At 37.2% G+C, this 17,589-nt stretch overlaps 1 long non-coding RNA gene across 1 annotated transcript; it reads right to left on the reverse strand.

Annotated features, from left to right (window-relative positions):
* Window positions 1-4,898: 4,898 nt before the first annotated feature.
* On the reverse strand, window positions 4,899-16,337 carry LOC116557061. Its single transcript, XR_004271339.1, has 3 exons — window positions 16,197-16,337; window positions 10,288-10,292; window positions 4,899-4,910 (listed from the first exon to the last, which is right to left on the reverse strand). It is a non-coding gene; the product is annotated as an uncharacterized LOC116557061 (long non-coding RNA).
* Window positions 16,338-17,589: the final 1,252 nt, after the last annotated feature.

A 17,589-nucleotide genomic window follows, 5' to 3' on the forward strand; every position in this document is an offset into this window, starting at 1 on the left:
CCTTTTTAATTTTTTTTCAATTTTTAATTGTTGTGGGTACAGAGTAAGTGTATATATTTATGAGGTAAGGAGATATTTTGTACAGGCATGCAATGCATAACAATCATAAATAGGGTATCTAACACATGCATTGATCTCTTGTGTTTCAATAATTCAATTATAGTCTAGCTATTTTTAAATGAACAGTTAAATTATTTTTTTACTATAGTCACCCTGTTGTGCTAGCAAAAACTACATCTTATTCTTTCTATTTTGTTGTACTGATTAACCACCTCCCCTGCCCCTCCACCTTTCAACCCCGACTACCCTTCCCAGCCTCTTACAACCATGCTTCTACATTTTATCTCCATGAGTTCAATTGTTTTAATTTTTAGCTCCCACAGATAAGTGAGAATATGCAATGTTTGTCTTTCTGTGCCTGGCTTATTTCACTTAACATAATGACCTCCAGTTCCAACTATATTGTTGCAAATGACAGGATCTCATTTTCTTTATGGCTGAATAGTACGCTCTTGCATATATGTACCAAATTTTCTTCATCCATTTGTCTGTTGATAGATACTTAGGTTGCCTCCAAATCTTGGCTATTGTGAAGAGTGCTGCAATAAACATAGGAGTGCAGATATCTCTTCAATATACTTATTTCCTTTCTTATAGATAGATAACTAGAAATGGGATTGCTAGATTGTATGGTAGTTCTATTTTTACTTTTTTGAGGAACTTCCAAACTGTTCTCCATAGCGATTGTACCAATTTATATTCCCTCCAACAGTGTGTGAGGGTTCCCTTTTTTCCACAGTCACCACCATTTGTTATTGCCTCTTTTCAATAAAAGCAATTTTAACTGTAATGAGATGATATCTCATTGTAGTTTTGACCAATGATATGGAGTGCCTTTTCATATACCTGTTTGACATTTGCATGTCTTCTTTTGAGAAATGTCTGTTCAGATGTTTTTCCCATTTTTAATTGGATTACTAGATTTTTTCCTATAGAGTTGTTTGAGCTCCTTATATATCCTGGTTATTAATCCCTTGCCAAATGGGTAGTTTGCAAATATTTTCTCCCATTCTGTGAGTTGTCTCTTCACTCTGTTGATTGTTTCCTTTGCTGTAGAGAAACTTTTTAACTTGATGTGATCTCATTTGGCCATTTTTGCTTTAGTTTCCTGTGCCTATGGGGTATTACTCAAGAACTCTTTGTGCAGCCAATGTCCTGGAGAATTTCTCCATTGTTTTCTTTCAGTGGTTTTTTTTAATAGGTAGTTTGAGATCTTAGATTTTCCAAGTCTTTAATTCATTTTGATTTGATTTTTGCATAAGGCAAGAGAGAGTCAAGTTTCTTTCTTCTGCATATGGATATTTAGTTTTCCCAGCACTATTTATAGAAGAGACCATCCTTTTCCCAATGTATGCTATTGGTGCCTTTGCAGAAAATAAGTTTACTGTAGATATATGGATTTATTTCTAGGTTCTCTATCTGTTCCAGGGGTCTATGTATCTCTTTTTATGTCAGTACCATACTGTTTGGTTACTATAGCTTTGGAGCATAATTTGAAGTCAAGTAATGTGATTCCTCCTCTAGTTTTGTTCTTTTTGCTTAAGACAGCTTTGGCTATTCTGAGTCTTTTGTGGTTCCATATAAATTTTCAGATTGTTTTATCCTATTTTAGTCAAGAACTTCATTGGTATTTTGATAGGGATTACATTGAATCTGTAGATTGCTTTGGGTAGTACAGACATTTTAACAATATTGATTCTTTCAATCCATTAACATAAAATATCCTTTCATTTTTTTTGTGTCCGCTTCAGTTTCTTGCATCCATATATATATATATATGGAGAGAGAGAGAGAGAGAGAGAGAGAGAGAGAAAGAGAGAGAGAGAGAACTTTTTTTTTTGAGACAGAGTCTCACTGTCGCCCAGGCTCGAGTACAGTGGCCCAATCTTGGCTCACTGCAACTTTCCACCTCCCAGGCTCAAGCAATTTTCCTGCCTTAGCTTCCCAAGTAGCTGGGATTACAGGCACCCGCCACAAAGCCCAGCTAATTTTTTGTAGTTTTACTAGAGACAGGGTTTCACCATGTTGGTCAGGCTGGTCTCGAACTCCTGACCTTATGATCTGCCCGCCTTGGCCACCCAAAGTGCTGAGATTACAGGCATGAGCCACCATACACAACCATATCCATATTTTAGAGTTTTCATTGGAAAGTCTTTCACTTCTTTGGTTAATTCCTAGGCATCTATTTGTAGTTATTGTAAATAGGATTACTTTCTTGATTTCTTTTTCAGATTGTTCACTGTTGGCATATAAAAATGCTACTGATTTTGTATGTTAATTTTGTATGCTGAAACTTTACTGAATTTGCTTATCAGTTCAAATAGGTTTTTGGTGGAGTCTAGGGTTTCCCAAATATAAGATTATATCATCTGCAATCAAAGATAACTTGACTTTTTTCTTTACAATCTGAATGTCCTTTATTTCTTTCTCTTGTCTGATTGTTCTGGCTAGGGCTTCCAGTTCTAGACTGACTAACAGTGGGTACAGTGGGCAGCCTTGTTATTTCCAGATCTTAGAGGAAAGGCTTTCAGTTTTTTCTCTATTCAGTATGAAACTACCTGTGGGTCTGTTGTATATGGCTTTTATTATGTTGAGGTATGCTCCTTCCATACCCAGTTTTTTCGAGGGTTTTTATCATAAAGGATGTTGAATATTATCAAATGCTTTTTCAACATCATTTTAAATGATCATATAGTTTTTGTCCTTTATTCTATTGATATGATATATCACATTGATTAATTTGTGTATGTTGAATCATGCTTACATTACTAGGATAAATCCCATTTGGTCATGATGAATGATTTTTTTTTTTTTTTTTTTTTTTGAGAGAGTCTCGCTCCATCATGCAGGCTGGAGTGCAGTGGCATGATCTCAGCTCACTGCAACCTCCGCCTCCCAAATTCAAGTAATTCTTCTGCCTCAGTCTCCCAAGTAGCTGAGACAACAGGTGTGCACCACCATACCCACTAATTTTTAGTAGAGACAGGGTTTCACCATTTTGAACAGGCTGGTCTCGAACTCCTGACCTCAGGTGATCACCCGCCTTGGCCTCTCAAAGTGCTAGGATTACAGGCATGAGCCACTGAGCCTGGCCTGAATGGTCTTTTTAATGTGTTGCTGAATTCAACTTGCTAGTATTTTGTTGAGGATTTTTGCATAAATATTCGTTAGGGATATTGGCCTGTAGTTTTTTTTGTTTTTTTTTTTAATTGTTTTGGTCTGATTTGGGGATCAGGGTAATATGCAGAATGAGTTTGGAGGTGTTCCCTTCTCCTCTGTTTTTTGTAATAGTTTGACTAGAATTGGTATCAGATCTTTAAATCAAATCCCAGGCTTTTCTTTGCCAGAAGCCTTTTTATTACACCTTTGATCTTGTTATTCATTATTGGTCTGTTCAGGTTTTGGATTTCATCATTCAATCTTGGTAGCTTGTCTGTGTCTAAGAATTTGTCCCTTTCTTCTAGATTTTTCAATTTATTGGCATGCAGTTGTTCATAGTAGCCACTAATGATCCTTTGAATTTCTGTGGTATTGATTGTAATGCCTCCTTTTTCATCTCTGATTTTATTTATTTGGATCTTTTCTTTTTTCCTTAGGTAGTCTGGCCAAATGTTTGTCTATTTTGTTCAACTTTTCAAAAACAACTTTTTGTTTCATTGATCTTTTGTATTGTTTTTACTTCAAATTCTTTTATTTCTTCTCTGACCTTTATTATTTCTTTTCTTCTACTAATTTTGAGTTCAGTTTGTTCTTGCTTTTCTAGTTCTTTAAGATGCATCATTGGGTTATTTGAATTTTTTCTAATTTTTCAATGTAGGCAATTATAGCTATACGTTTCCCACTTAGTATTGCTTTTGCTATACTCCATAGATTTTGATATGTTGGGTTGTCATTGTCATTTATTTCAAGACACTTTTCAATTTCCTTCTAATTTCTTCATTGACCATCTCCTCCGAGCCACAGGTCACCCAGTCCACATCATTTCTCATCTGTCAGTCACACCTCCTCTTAGCTCTTGTGTCAGTCTGCAGGACAACCATACTTCAGCCCCATTTCCATATGCTCTGCTTAGCACAGTGATTCTTCTGGGCAGCTCATTCTCCTAAATTACTACATTGCTCACAAACACTTAATGGATCCCATTGCCACATAAAATCCAAACTCCTTTGAGTATTTCATGAAGCCCTCTGTGATCTCATCCTCATCTCTTGCCACATACTTATGGTATCCTAAGCTAACCACCAAACACATCATGCTTTTTCATGTCTTTGTACCTCTTATCAGGCTGCTTTCCCTGCCCAGAAAAGGAACATCCTTCCTCACCTACCTTCCAAACCTGAAAACCTCTTAGTCCTCTTTCAAGAATCTGCTCGAGCCTGACCTCATCAGCTAGACTTGTTACCTTCTTCCTTTCTGCCCCCACTTTTCCTCATTCTTTTATTTGTTCTATTGTATCTATCATGCTGAATGGCTTTTGTTTGTTTATTTCTGGTTTAACTACTAGACTATAAGCTCTTTGATAGTAGGAATCAAGTTGTGTTTACCCATGACTTCTTAGTACCACATCAAATGGCTGGCATGTAGTGGGTGCTCTGTCAGCATTTATTGTGCTGATCTTTCCCAATTCCTTTAGGGAGTCTTTTGACAAGAACCTCAGCTAAAACTAAATCAGCTTGAAAAAACCAATATTGAAAGATTTTGTCCTGCATTAATTGGTTAGGGCATAATTTCATATTCTAGGAACCCCTGAAATACCTTTTTTTCATATTTTTTTTCTTAGAAAGTCATCTCATTTTGCCGGTTTGAACAAGCCTAGAAAGTTTGATGTTTTGTTTTGAAACTTAAAAGTGCTTTAAGAAGCACTTTGTGCACTTGGACGTGGTTGAGAAGAGACCCACAGAGATGATTAAAGGCTGAAAAACAGACTAAGAAAACTGGAAGGGAAAGCTAAAGGCAATTTAGTAATCAACGTCAAGCATGTGAAAGGTTGTTATTACCAAGGAGGGTGACGAACCCATGATGTTCATAACCTCTAAGGGAAGAGCAACAGGAAATGAGGCAAGTTACAGCATAGATGATTTAGGTTAGATACAGAGGAATGCACCTGGCAGAAAACATTGCTACATACTGAAGGATCCAACAGGAATGATGCCTTCTCTAGGTCTCTCCTTCTCCAGAGGTATATAAACATAGGAAAGGTTTCCAACTGCCTGGAATGTTCCCTGTGCAATATTGCCTAAACTCAAGAATAAAATTAACAGTTTTGAGGGATAGTCTCCAGAAAGGTCATAGATTTTTGTCACCTAGGACACAGGTGATCTGACAAAGTCTTTTCAACTCCAAAAATCTTGGAGAAAGTATTTCAGAGGAACTGAATTCAGTGGTCACATTTTTTCACTACACATATATTAAGCTTTCAAAGACACCCCTGTGTTAGCTACCATCAAAATTACTAAGGCATAGTTTATTCTAGTAGAGGAAAGAGCTGATTACCAATATTATTTAAAGGGCTATCAAGGCATCAGCTCTCAGAATTCTGTATCACTCATACTTGTGCACACACACATACAACTACAAAGCAGCCACCAAAGCTACTTGCATTTCCTCTGAGTGACATGGATCCCCAGCTGCTCTAACCTCCAAACCTTTGCATATGCTATTTCCTCTACCTCTAATTCCCTTCCCCAACCTCCTTACCCTGTAAATCCCTTCTTGTCCCTAAAGATAGTGTTCAGGCACTACCTCCTCCAAGCTGCCCTGTTGCCACAGTTACTATTCCCCTCACCCCCCCCCCCTAGATTATGAAACTGTTTCATGATCCCTGGCTGCAAGCATTAGGAACTGAATTAAAATAATTCTAATAAAAGAGAACTTGTTTGAAGTATAATGTATCAGGGGCTCAATAGTAGCTGGAGGAACAGGCTTGGAAATGCCCAAGATTTAAGGGAGTTAAAGCCAAGATTTAGGAGAGTTAAAGCCAACAAGCAATTATCTCATATTTGAAAGCATCAGGGCTGGATGTTTCTACCTCACTTGAGGTCAGAATGCCCTAAATATATTCTGTCCATCGTAGTGTCAACATCCTAAAAGAAGGTCTCATTGGCCAACCTTAGGTCTTATGACTAGCCCTAAGTAGCCTGTGGCCACACTAGGGTGGGAGAGAAAGATCACTTCTTTCAGTTTGTCTAGTGGGCATTGGTCACTAGAAATTATCCTCCCAGTTAAATTCAGACAATGGAGGAGAGGTGATTCCCCCAAAAAAGAAATTGTAATAAAATAGAAGAGGCAATGTAATCTAAGCAGCTCTCTCTTATATTCATCACATTGTGCTGTGATCCTTGATTTTCTTCTCTGTGTTCTTAGCAAGTTCATGTGCTCTCTGAAGGCAGCAATTGTATCTTTTATCTCTGTCTCACAGACTATTGGGTACAGAGTATGTGATCAATAACATTTTACAGGCTGTTGGTCAATATTTGTTGAATGATACATGAAGGCTAAGACCATATGCATTCTTGTGTCTGCCGACTTCAAACTCAGTGCTTTTCCTACCATACCACAAGGTTAGCAGGGATCATGTGCTCAGCCTTAATCCAGTCATCTGTTTCATAACCTAAGGCATTTGTTATCACTGATTTTTTAAAATAAATTAAGATTGGTATAGTAAGTCTTGGTTATAGCTGGCAAAAAAAAAAAAAAAGTCTCAAAATATTCAGAGAACTGAAGCCCAGGATGTGCAAATGCAGTTTTTAAGCCCATTTATTCATGTTTTCTATATCACTATCTTTGAGTAAAACTATGATGTCCATCAAACTTCTCAGACAATACTAGCCACACACGTCTACCTAAAAATTAGGTAGCCACTATCTAATTTTTACTTAGATAATGGTGACTATAGGAAAAGAAAAGAAAAATAATAGCAGCAGGTTGCAAATAAGCTCTAAACATAGCAAATAACTAAATATAATAAAACGTAGTGCATCTGTGTTTCCGTGGTCACTATCACACAGGTGAGTGTGACTGACTGGCTTGTTAAGTCCATTTCAATACTACCAGTGTTCATTGACAGTGTCTATAGCCATTCAAGCCTGTGACTTTGCATGGTTTGTTTAATCCAATTTCAATTTTGTTCTGAATCATACTTGGCTTTGCACTGAGTATTGCTTCATTGAGATGAATAAATACACACCTTGTTCAAAAGAAAAAAAAAAGAGTCTTTGGGAATTCATTGACAGAATTTCAAAAGTTCAAGATTTAGATCTTATAGATGACTAAGAGGTAAGTTGATCTTTCTTTGGGGACACATTGTCATGGACATCGACAATTGTAGTCAGGTGCTTGGCAATAAATCAACAATGGATTTTGGCCTTATAGGGTATCTATTGTCTTAAGTTTTAAGCCATCAAGCTTATATTTTAAAAAATAGGTTAGGACTCCAAACTTATATATCTATATCTGTATTGAATTGGCCCAGGAACGTGGTTCTGGGTTCTTCTTCAATAAAGATTTCATATGACACTTACATATTTATTCACATTTTCTATATCACTAAAAAGACAAGTTATATAGCAAAATGCCTGTATGTTCAATTGGCTGGATTACAGTCAGCCGTCTGAAGAAACAATATTTGTTCAAATTAAACAGTAAGATATTAGCAAGAGTGTTACAAGAGATTCTTATTTTGAAGAGCTTGTCAGTTGAGGTACATTTTACATTTTATATTCAAATTTAAGATCAGACTAGTATATGGTAGTAATTTTTGCATGTTTACAACAAGATTTCCTCCTTTCTGCTGCATAGAACTCCACTTAAAAATCATTTAAAACGCAGGAGAATTAGGTCTCATTGATCCAAACATGGATTTACACATCAGCTCCCCTCGGGATAGGAAGAACGTGAAAGAAACTTAACTACTCTGAAAGAATTTTGAAGTTGATTTTGCTAATGTGAATCTATGATGGTAGACCTGCTTGGCAACCCTAAATTGTTTTTACTGCAGCTGTGGATTACCTGTGGTTTCAAATGAACTACTGTGTATGCTTTGTTTATTTTATCCCTTCTTCCTGTTGGAAAAACAGCTGGAGAACAGACATCCTGCTGTTCAGAGCCTCCGGCCTTGGAATATTAACAGGAAGCCACAATAAGCATCTTCATTACTTCACCTGTGGCATAAATGGCAGAGAGAATGGAACCCATCCGGAGGAACTTATTTAAAACAGAATGAAGCAGTTTGTGGACCATATGTCTGCACATCCAAATAACTGCCACTGGCCTAGTAAATTGGCTTCTTTTGTGCAGTGTTCAACCAGGTGAAAAGAAAAACTCAATGTCCTATATAAAAGAGAAAAGGTAGGCCTCAATAGCCTTTGGCAATAAATGGAATACAATATTTGGTGCATTAAACCAAGAAGTAGTATCACATAATTTATGTCAGGTGCTTTTAGCATTTAGTAAAAGATATGGGAGTAGATAGTAGGGGTGTGTAGATGGGAGATGAGGAAGCTAATAGTCTTACAAGATACTTTCGTGTGTTTTTCATTATGTATAATTACTCATCCTAAGGCAAGAGGATTATTGCATAAGCATTATTCCAAATATCTTCCCATTTTAGGGAAAGAGGGAGGGGTGAATAGAGAGAGGACAAATAATTATAAAAGATCAATGTCCCTGTTCTTCAAATGAGGAGATGGGGCTAAGGAGGTATTATGACCTATCTAAGACTCTTTATATAATGTCTACATTATAATGGGCCAGATACATTCCTGGAAGTGAATTTATCTGCTGCAGATTCATCTTCCCTTCTATGGAATGAGTCTGTAAAAAAAAAAATTATTCTGGAAAAAGTATTTCCCTTTTAAAAATAAAAATGAGCTACTGAACAGAAGGACAAAAGAAAGGAATAATAATCTTAACAATCATAATTAAATATACACTGGAACCCTTGTTCCGACTGCACCCATATGTCAATAGGGCACTTCATTTATTAGATCTTTGTATGTATTCAGTCTATCGACTGCAAAACACACTTAAGAAAACAAATGCAGCAGTACAAACACAGACACACAGACACAATTTTTTTGAAATCACAGTCCACTGAACTGGGATTTTAGAAATCCCTCATACCATATAATCACTACTGGCCCATAAAGCAGACAGACTTGGGTTCAAATCTCAGCCATCCCACTTTCAGATATGTGAACTTGGATAAATCACTGTATGCTTTGGAATATAAGGAATTCTTCCATTTTCCCAAGGAGAAGATTCAAACCTTTTTTTTTTTTTTTAACCAACTGGAACTATATAAATGTATAGAAATGGAGATAATTGAAAGTCTATTTATAACAGTCAAATATTTAAAATCATGTAAAATATCAATTTAGAAATTTTTGTCACTCTCATATTTCATAAAAGTTTTCTTCTAATTCTTAATATGTAGCATTAAAATTATTGTCACCTGACAGTCTTCACAAATCATCTTCATTTTCACATGTGTTGTTTAATGCTGTCATCAGAAATTTTATCCTCTTGGAGAAACAAAGGGTGGTACATATACACTACGGAATACTCTGCAGTGATAGAAAAGAATGAAATAGTGTCCTTTGTAGCAACATGGATGCAGCTGGAAGTCATTATCCTAAGTAAACTAACACAGGAACAGAAAATCAAATACCACATGTTCTTACTTATAAGTGGGAGCTAAACATTGGGTCATCATGGACATAAAGATGGGAACAATAGACACTGCGGACTACTACAGGGAGGAGGGAGGGAGGGAGGGGGAAAGAATTGAAAAACTACCTATTGGGTCCTATGGTCACTACCTGGGTAACAGGATCCGTCATACCCCAAACCTCAGCATCATGCAATATACCATGTAACAAACCTGTACATATGCCTCCTGAATCTAGTAGAAAAAGTTGAAATTATTTTTTAAAGTATTATAAAAAAGAAATTTCATTCTGAACCACGAGTACCCCATTCGTATAACATTAAGACAATTGCTTTGTTCATTCATCCTGTAAATAAAAGTTTATCCTGTTGTGTCCACTTAATGTGATATAATAACTAATATATTGCTTTAGAAAATATTCTTTTTAAAGGCTGTTTATGATGACATCCAACTCTTGCAATTGTGGAGTCACCACTCCACCCCCAAGAATAATGAATAAATCTGTCAAATTTCTAAATTTCTTTTCTTTTCTTTCTTTCTTTTTTTTTTTTTTTTGTGACAGAGTCTCACTCTGTCAACTCTTGGAGAAAGAAAGTGTGGTACATATACATCATATACATCATGGAATACTCTGCAGCCATAGAAAAGAACTCCAGGCTGGAGTGCAGTGGCATAATCTTGGCTCACTGCAACTTATACCTCCCGGGTTCAAGTAAGCCTCCTGCTTCAGCCTCCCAAGTAGATGCAATTACAGGCATGTACCATCATGCCTGCTAATTTTTGTATTTTTAGTACAGAGGGGTTTCACTATTTTGTCCAGGCTGGTCTTGAACTCCTGACCTCAAGTGATCTGCCTGTCTCGGCCTCCCAAAGTGCTGGGATTATAGTCATGAGCCACCATGCCTGGCCCTGTCAAATTTCTTTGCCTCCTTTTTCAGGTTTTCTGCAGGTGAATTCTATAAGCTTTTGAGAACAGAATCATCTGAGGTCATCTCAGGCTTATGTTGTTTTAGAAGTTGAAAACATGCCCCATAATTTGAGAGACTTTATAAATATTGAACTACAATATAAGGAGACCTCCTCACTCCTGGGAAATAGGCTTGGAAACTATCTCATCTTATTCTTTAGCACATACAGCACTTAATCTCTCTAAGCGTCTGTTTCCTCTGTTATAAAACAGAGCTAATAATAGTACTTTGCTTACAGAATGGTGGTGAGGATTAAATGAGACAACATACTACAATGACACTCAGCACAGTGCTGTGCGCCTAGAAAGTAATAGATTTTATCTATTGACACTGCCCCAGTTTGGGGTACCACGCATTAAAAATGAAAACTTGAAGACATATGTTCAAGATAACTCACAAAGATTTAAAATGAAGCAGATGAGGAGAGGTTAAAGGAACTAGAACTCTTCAACAAAGACTAATAAGTATTTCTGCTCTTCTTCTGCACTCAGCAAGACAGCCATGATATGCATCTGAATTACACCACAAAGGACTTATGTCATATGGAAAGAAGAGTTTCTATTCAGTGAAGGTTATGAAAAAAATTGAATCGCTTTCTGATAGAGGCTGTGAAGAACATTTAAAATGAGGGATCATCTTGGTACAGTTCTGTCTAAAGGCAATGCTATTCAAGGAATGATTTTTCAACGTCTCAAATTATCCTTATGTATCTGCACATCAAGATGAACTACCATATGAAATTAAAGTATAAGAATGTAACTCCAGTAACAGAGCATGAAAACCAGAGAAGGGTTGAAGACTAAAAAGATGGCATGTTTTGCTGAATTCCTTGGGTGTCAAGCAAATTTAATTTTTATTGTGCCCATTCGGGGGATTACTTTACTTCCAAAGATTGCCACCACTGTTAGAAAAAGCATAAACCTTGGAACTACAAAGACCTGAGTGCAGGTTTCAGCTTTTCTTCTTACTGCGTAATCTTTAACAGGTCTTTAAACTCTCTGCTAGTGTGTTTCATTATCTGCCAACAATGCATAAAAACATCAATGTTACAGGGCTGTAGTGAAGATTAAATGAGATGTTCATGAGATGGCTTAATTCAGCATTTGGCACACTGTGGATATTCTAAAGGTTGATACTGTTCTCTCCCAAATTGTGCTTCTGAACATACTACAGTTTTCAGAAGTGTAAGTTATCACATTACATTGTCAGCTGACAATCTTACAACTGCTGAAGGTTTACCCCTCAGTACCTAACAAAACCACATCACAGCTTGGTTTCCACTTTTCAGGCAACAAATTCTCCAAAGACAGAACTGGATGGAGGTGAACAAACTTCTGCCAAGTATGTGACAGTTTTACAAAGTTTCTCATCCAGTAGTTGTGCTAAGAACGGTTCCGTCATTTAGACATACTCTTGAAGAGAACTTCATTCTTTATAAAAGAAATTCCTTATACTTTCAACAAACCTCTCCACAGCTTCTACTTTATTCAGGAATGAATGATTTGGAGCAGCGTGAAACACACTAGCAAGGTACATTAATTAGAACAAGGCTTAGTAATATAACGAAAAGACTCAAAATATACAATCGCTTAAGGCAGAAATTATTTTTTCTCATATAACTGCTCAGAAGTAAGTGGTGGTGCTAGGCTGACAGGACAGCATTGACATCCTCAAGATAAAGTTTTCATCTCTGGGTTCTAGGCAACTCAGTGGGATGGGCAGAAAGAGTCATTGAGCACACCATATAACTTTCTAGGGGCACAATCCATATGAGACACCATACCTGAGATAACAAATCTAGTCAAGTGGCCACATAGCTATTAGGGAGACTGGGAAACGCAGAGTCATGCTGGGAAACCATGTGCTCAGCAAAAACTCAGGAAGAAGGCAATAAGAATACGTGGGCAGGATCATAAAAAGTATCTGCTTCACAGAATTAAAAAGGGATATATCTAAATGGTTTAACTTTGTATTAAAAAGCCATTTAAGATTGGAAAGTACAAACAATATACCTTTTTAATCTGAGAGTTGATGTGGTAGTTATGAATCAAACTCAAGGAATAAAGACCCTAGCAACATAAGTTGAGGCAGTAAGTACAAACCTTCATGTTTATACAACAGAAACCTGAGTCATCAAGTCTTACTGAGGCCAAGCTACATCTGGGAAAATCTGAATATGCTGACCCAGAAAAGAGTTGAAGTAGAGTTGTGTTGGATTAATGACAGCACTTAGCCTCAATCTTTTAAAAATTCAAAAGTTATGAAGACGGTCCCCTAAACAAGCCTGAGCTAGCCTGAAGAACTCCACAAGAAGAAAGAGCCCCACTCTGACGCAGAGTTTATGGCTTACAAAACATCAGGTCAGATGAAGTGACAACACCACCCCATTTGTCTGTGAGAAAATATCTCTGCAGCCAAAGAATAATAATTCCTATTTGCAGTCAAGAATGAGTTTACCAGATGCCATTTTGCAAATTTTTTTCAACCTATTTGAGAGATTTCAATATGTTACTTTTTTCATTGTCTGAGCTTCACATATATTATACTTCTCCAGGAAATTATAATATTTTATCATTAAGCACTTATTTATTAAGCTAATAGAGTTTGTCCTAATCTCATGAACAAATGCTTATTAATGATTATTAAGAATTATTCTGTTCCCTGACTATATTTCTGGGAAGAACCTCCATACTTCGCAAAGCAGAGAGTTTCCTGTATTTTTCCCAGCAAAAACAAGAGAATACACCAGAATTTCCAGATCCTACAAGAATAAAAAGAAAACCACCAAAACACAAGCAAACCAAAGATGAGTCCCAATCCCTTGTTTAAAATTGATACAAGGGAAGCATATCTCTTGTACTGCTTGACAGAGGAACTGGGAAAATATTCTGTGAAGTTAAAATAAACACACCACTGCCAATTTTGAAAATTCTTGGGATGGGGGCTGGGGAGACCTTCATTTTCTGATGGAGCAAATCCTAGACTAAGAAACCAGAAAATTTGCTTCAGATCCCAGATCAGCCAATAGCTAACTACATGGACTTGGGCAAATTCCATAATGTCTTTGGACTTCAAGTTTCTTATTTGTAAAATTAGGAAGTTGAGAGATATTATTTCTAAGATCTTTTCTAATTTAGAGAGTCAATGAGTTTATGAAACTACTGCTTACTGAGATTTCTTTAAAATCCCAACATCTGTCAGTTTGCTAAGAATGATGGTTTCCAGATTCATCCATGTCCCAACAGAAGAGCAGAAAATCAAACACCGCATGTTCTCACTCATAGGCGGGTGTTGAACAATAAGAACACATGGACACAGGGAGGGGAGCACTACACACTGGGGTCAGTTGGGGGGAAATACAGGAGGGACGGTGGGGGGTGGGGAGTTGGGGAGAGATAGCAAGGGGAGAGATGCCAGATGTAGGTGATGGGGAGGAAGGCAGCAAATCACACTGCCACGTGTGTACCTATGCAACAATCTTGCATGTTCTTCACATGTACCCCAAAACCTAAAATGCAATAAAATAAATAAATGGAAAAAAAATCCCAACATCACAAATATCACAGAATCATATTAATTTTGTTTTTATTTTATACTCACATTTAATAAATGATCAATTCTCCTCAACAATTACAGGAAAATAAAGATTCTGAAGACATCTTGTAAAGTTAAATTTGGTAAAGGAAAAAGTAAACTGTCTTCAAAAGAGCCAACTATCTAACCCTTAAAAGAGATGCATGTGTCACTTTATTAATTTTTGGTGCCAAAAAGTTATTTGGATAATGTGGCTGTTCCCTCCAAACTTCGATTATTTATGATTCATATCCTGCTGCCAGTAAAATGTTTATAGCATATGATCCCACCATTAATGTTAGTTTCAAAGGATTAAAGCTAATTATGGCTTTATTACACTTAAATGCTAACTTAAATTTGCTGCAGAATGGCATTACAATGAACCCCTGACTCCAATCTCATCTCCCCCAGCATCAGCCCATCAATCTTCCACAGAGACATCAGGGATTTTCCTGAAACAGAGGTAATAACCTGTGTCAGCAACTCCATAAGCTTCATTTCATGCTATAAAAGCTATGCCATCCTAGTTCACTTTTCTACGGCTTTGCAAGTGATGTGTTCAATATTCTAGAGTGTCAGTCCCAAGTCCTCTTTGTGGCTATAAAAAAATTAGTGCAAATATTTAGTAGCCCCCCCACCTCTAGAAAAATATAGTCTCTATAGTCTGTTCTCATGCTGCTAATAAAGAATACCCAAGACTGAGTAATTTATAAAGAAAAGAGGTTTAATTGACTCACCATTCCACGTGGCTGGGGAGGTCTCACAATCATGGTGGAAGATGAAGGGAAAGCAAGACATGTCTTACAGAGAAGCAGGCAAGAAAACACGTGCAGAGGAACTGCTCTTTTATAAAACCATCAGATCTTATGAGACTTATTCACTATCACGAGAATAGAAAAACACGCGCCCATAATTCAATTACCTCCCACTGGTTCCAGCCCACGAGACATGAGATTATTATAATTCAAGGTGAGATTTGGGTGGGGACACAGAGCCAAACCATATCAGAATCCTAGAGGCCAGAATCAGAAAATGGAAGGAAATTTTGTGCAAAGAAAATGGTACCACCTCCTTTGGGGGGAAGCAAACCTGCTTCAGCGTGTAGACCAGATTTTCAGCAAAAACTATTCAGTTGTTCTAAGTAACCTGGGCTTTTCCCTCCACTTTCCACCTCCCCATCTTCTTATTGCCTACCATGCAGACCCTGATCATCTTTAAGGATTGACTAAAATCTCACCGTCACTACCTCCTCTACTTTCTCCATGGTGACAGTTTTCTCCCCTAAGAACCTATTGAATTCCGTCCCTGCCTCTGTATCTCACTATCATCAGTGAATCACCAGTGAATTCCCCAGTCCCCTCATATCAGGACTACTTGTTTGATTATCATTTCACCCCAATAAACCATAACTTCCTTAAGGGTAAATAAATCATAGTAATCGCTATCCTGATTGCCTAAAACAAGATATGTTCATTTTAAGTTCTTAGAAAATGCCTGCTTACAGAAAAGTTGGTCTCGGTGGTGTAAAAGTAGTTCTAGTACTTAAAATCCGTACAACCAAAAGTCTAAGAGTAACAACAAATGTTGGCTCATGTTCTGAATATATCTATTATACAGAGCCATGTCTCTTCTCAAAAAAAGATGATGGATTAATCATTTATCTCATTTTATTTTTAAGTGAGATGTGTATTAAGCCATTCTTGCATTACTATAAAGGAATACCTTAGACTGGGTAATTGATAAAGAAAAAGGTTTAATTAGCTTATGGTTCTTCAGGCTGTACCGAAAGCTGAGCAGCATCTCCTTCAGTGAGGGCCTCAGGAGGCTTACAATCATGGCAGAAGGTGAAGAAGCAGCAGGTGCATCACATGGCAAGAGAGGGAGCAAGGGAGAGAGTGGGGAGGTACCACCACAGATCTAATATGAACTCACTCAACACCAAGGGGACGGTGCTAAGCCATTGATGAGGGATCCATCCCCATAATCCAAACACCTCCAACCAGGCCCCACCTCCAACACTGGGGATTACATTTCAACATGAGATTTGGTGGGGATGAATATCCAAATCCTATCAAGATGCGAGTTTCATTCACACGTTTGTGATCCTAGCTACTCAGGAGGCTAAAGTGGGAGGATTGCTTGAACCCCAAAGATTAAGACTGAGAGCTATGAACATGCCACTGCACTCCAGCCTAGGAGGCAGAGCAAGACCCTGTTTCAAAAAAAAAAAAAAACCTTTTTTAAAAGTACAACAATATTAAAAAAAATCTACTTTCAAATGTTTTATACATCTCTCTGTAAATTTCTTTGCTCTCACACCTTCAAAATCTGACTCTTTTTTCACAAAATGTAAATCAGCTCCATTCTAAAACAAAGAACTAATCCTTATTCACTAAAAAAAATTTTATTTATTTAACACAGGAACAGAAGTCCTCTATTTCCAGAGAATCAGCAATCTAAATGGATACAAATCATCTGCTACAATTTAGTGAGGGCCAAGGCATGTACCAATAGTCTAAGTAGTAAGGCCTAATTTCAGTGTTTCTCAACTTTGACACCAATGATTCTCTGAGCAAGATCATTCTTTATTTAGAGAGGTCAAGCTGTGCACTGTGGGCTGGTTAGCACTCTCCCTGGCCTCTACTCACTTGACTCCAGTAGCATCCCCCTAGTTGCAGCAGTCAAACCTGTCTGAGACTTTGTCAAATGCCCCTGGGAAGCAACGTTACTCCCAGTTGAGAACCACTGCTCTCAAAATACACAGATGGTAGATATAACAAGCTTTAGAGCCAGTCAGACAGTTAGCAAATATCAGCTCCATCACTTAAGAGCTATGTGATCTTGAGCAAATTACTTAATATCTCTGATCTTTAGTGTCTTGATCTGTAAAATGGTGCTAATAAGATCCATTTTCAGGATTTTTGTGAAGTCTAAGTGAAAAAATGTAAATAAAGGGCTTAGCATAGTACTTTGTAAATTATAAGCACTTAATAGCTAATATTTACTTTTGTTGTTTATTATTATACATTAAATATCAATTTGCTGGAATTAATACACCACAAAATATACCCTACTGTAACACTGAATACAATTTTATTTTTAAAGAGTTCAGAACTATTTCAAACTCTGCCTGTTTTTTAACAGCCACATAGTGAACATCAATAGATAGTGCTCTGTAGCTAAGGAAAGTGTGCAAAAGTTTTAGGCAGTAGAATTAGAGGAAGCAAATTTTTCTACTTATAGGGAATGTCAGGTCTCCATATGCATGCCTGGAGCCTGAAAGTCTGAAGTGCTGCTTGCCTCAGCTGACTGTCTCCCACC

Source organism: Sapajus apella, unplaced genomic scaffold, assembly GCF_009761245.1.
Source record: "Sapajus apella isolate SASKATOON/1434 unplaced genomic scaffold, GSC_monkey_1.0 scaffold2, whole genome shotgun sequence".
NCBI lineage: Eukaryota > Metazoa > Chordata > Mammalia > Primates > Cebidae > Sapajus > Sapajus apella.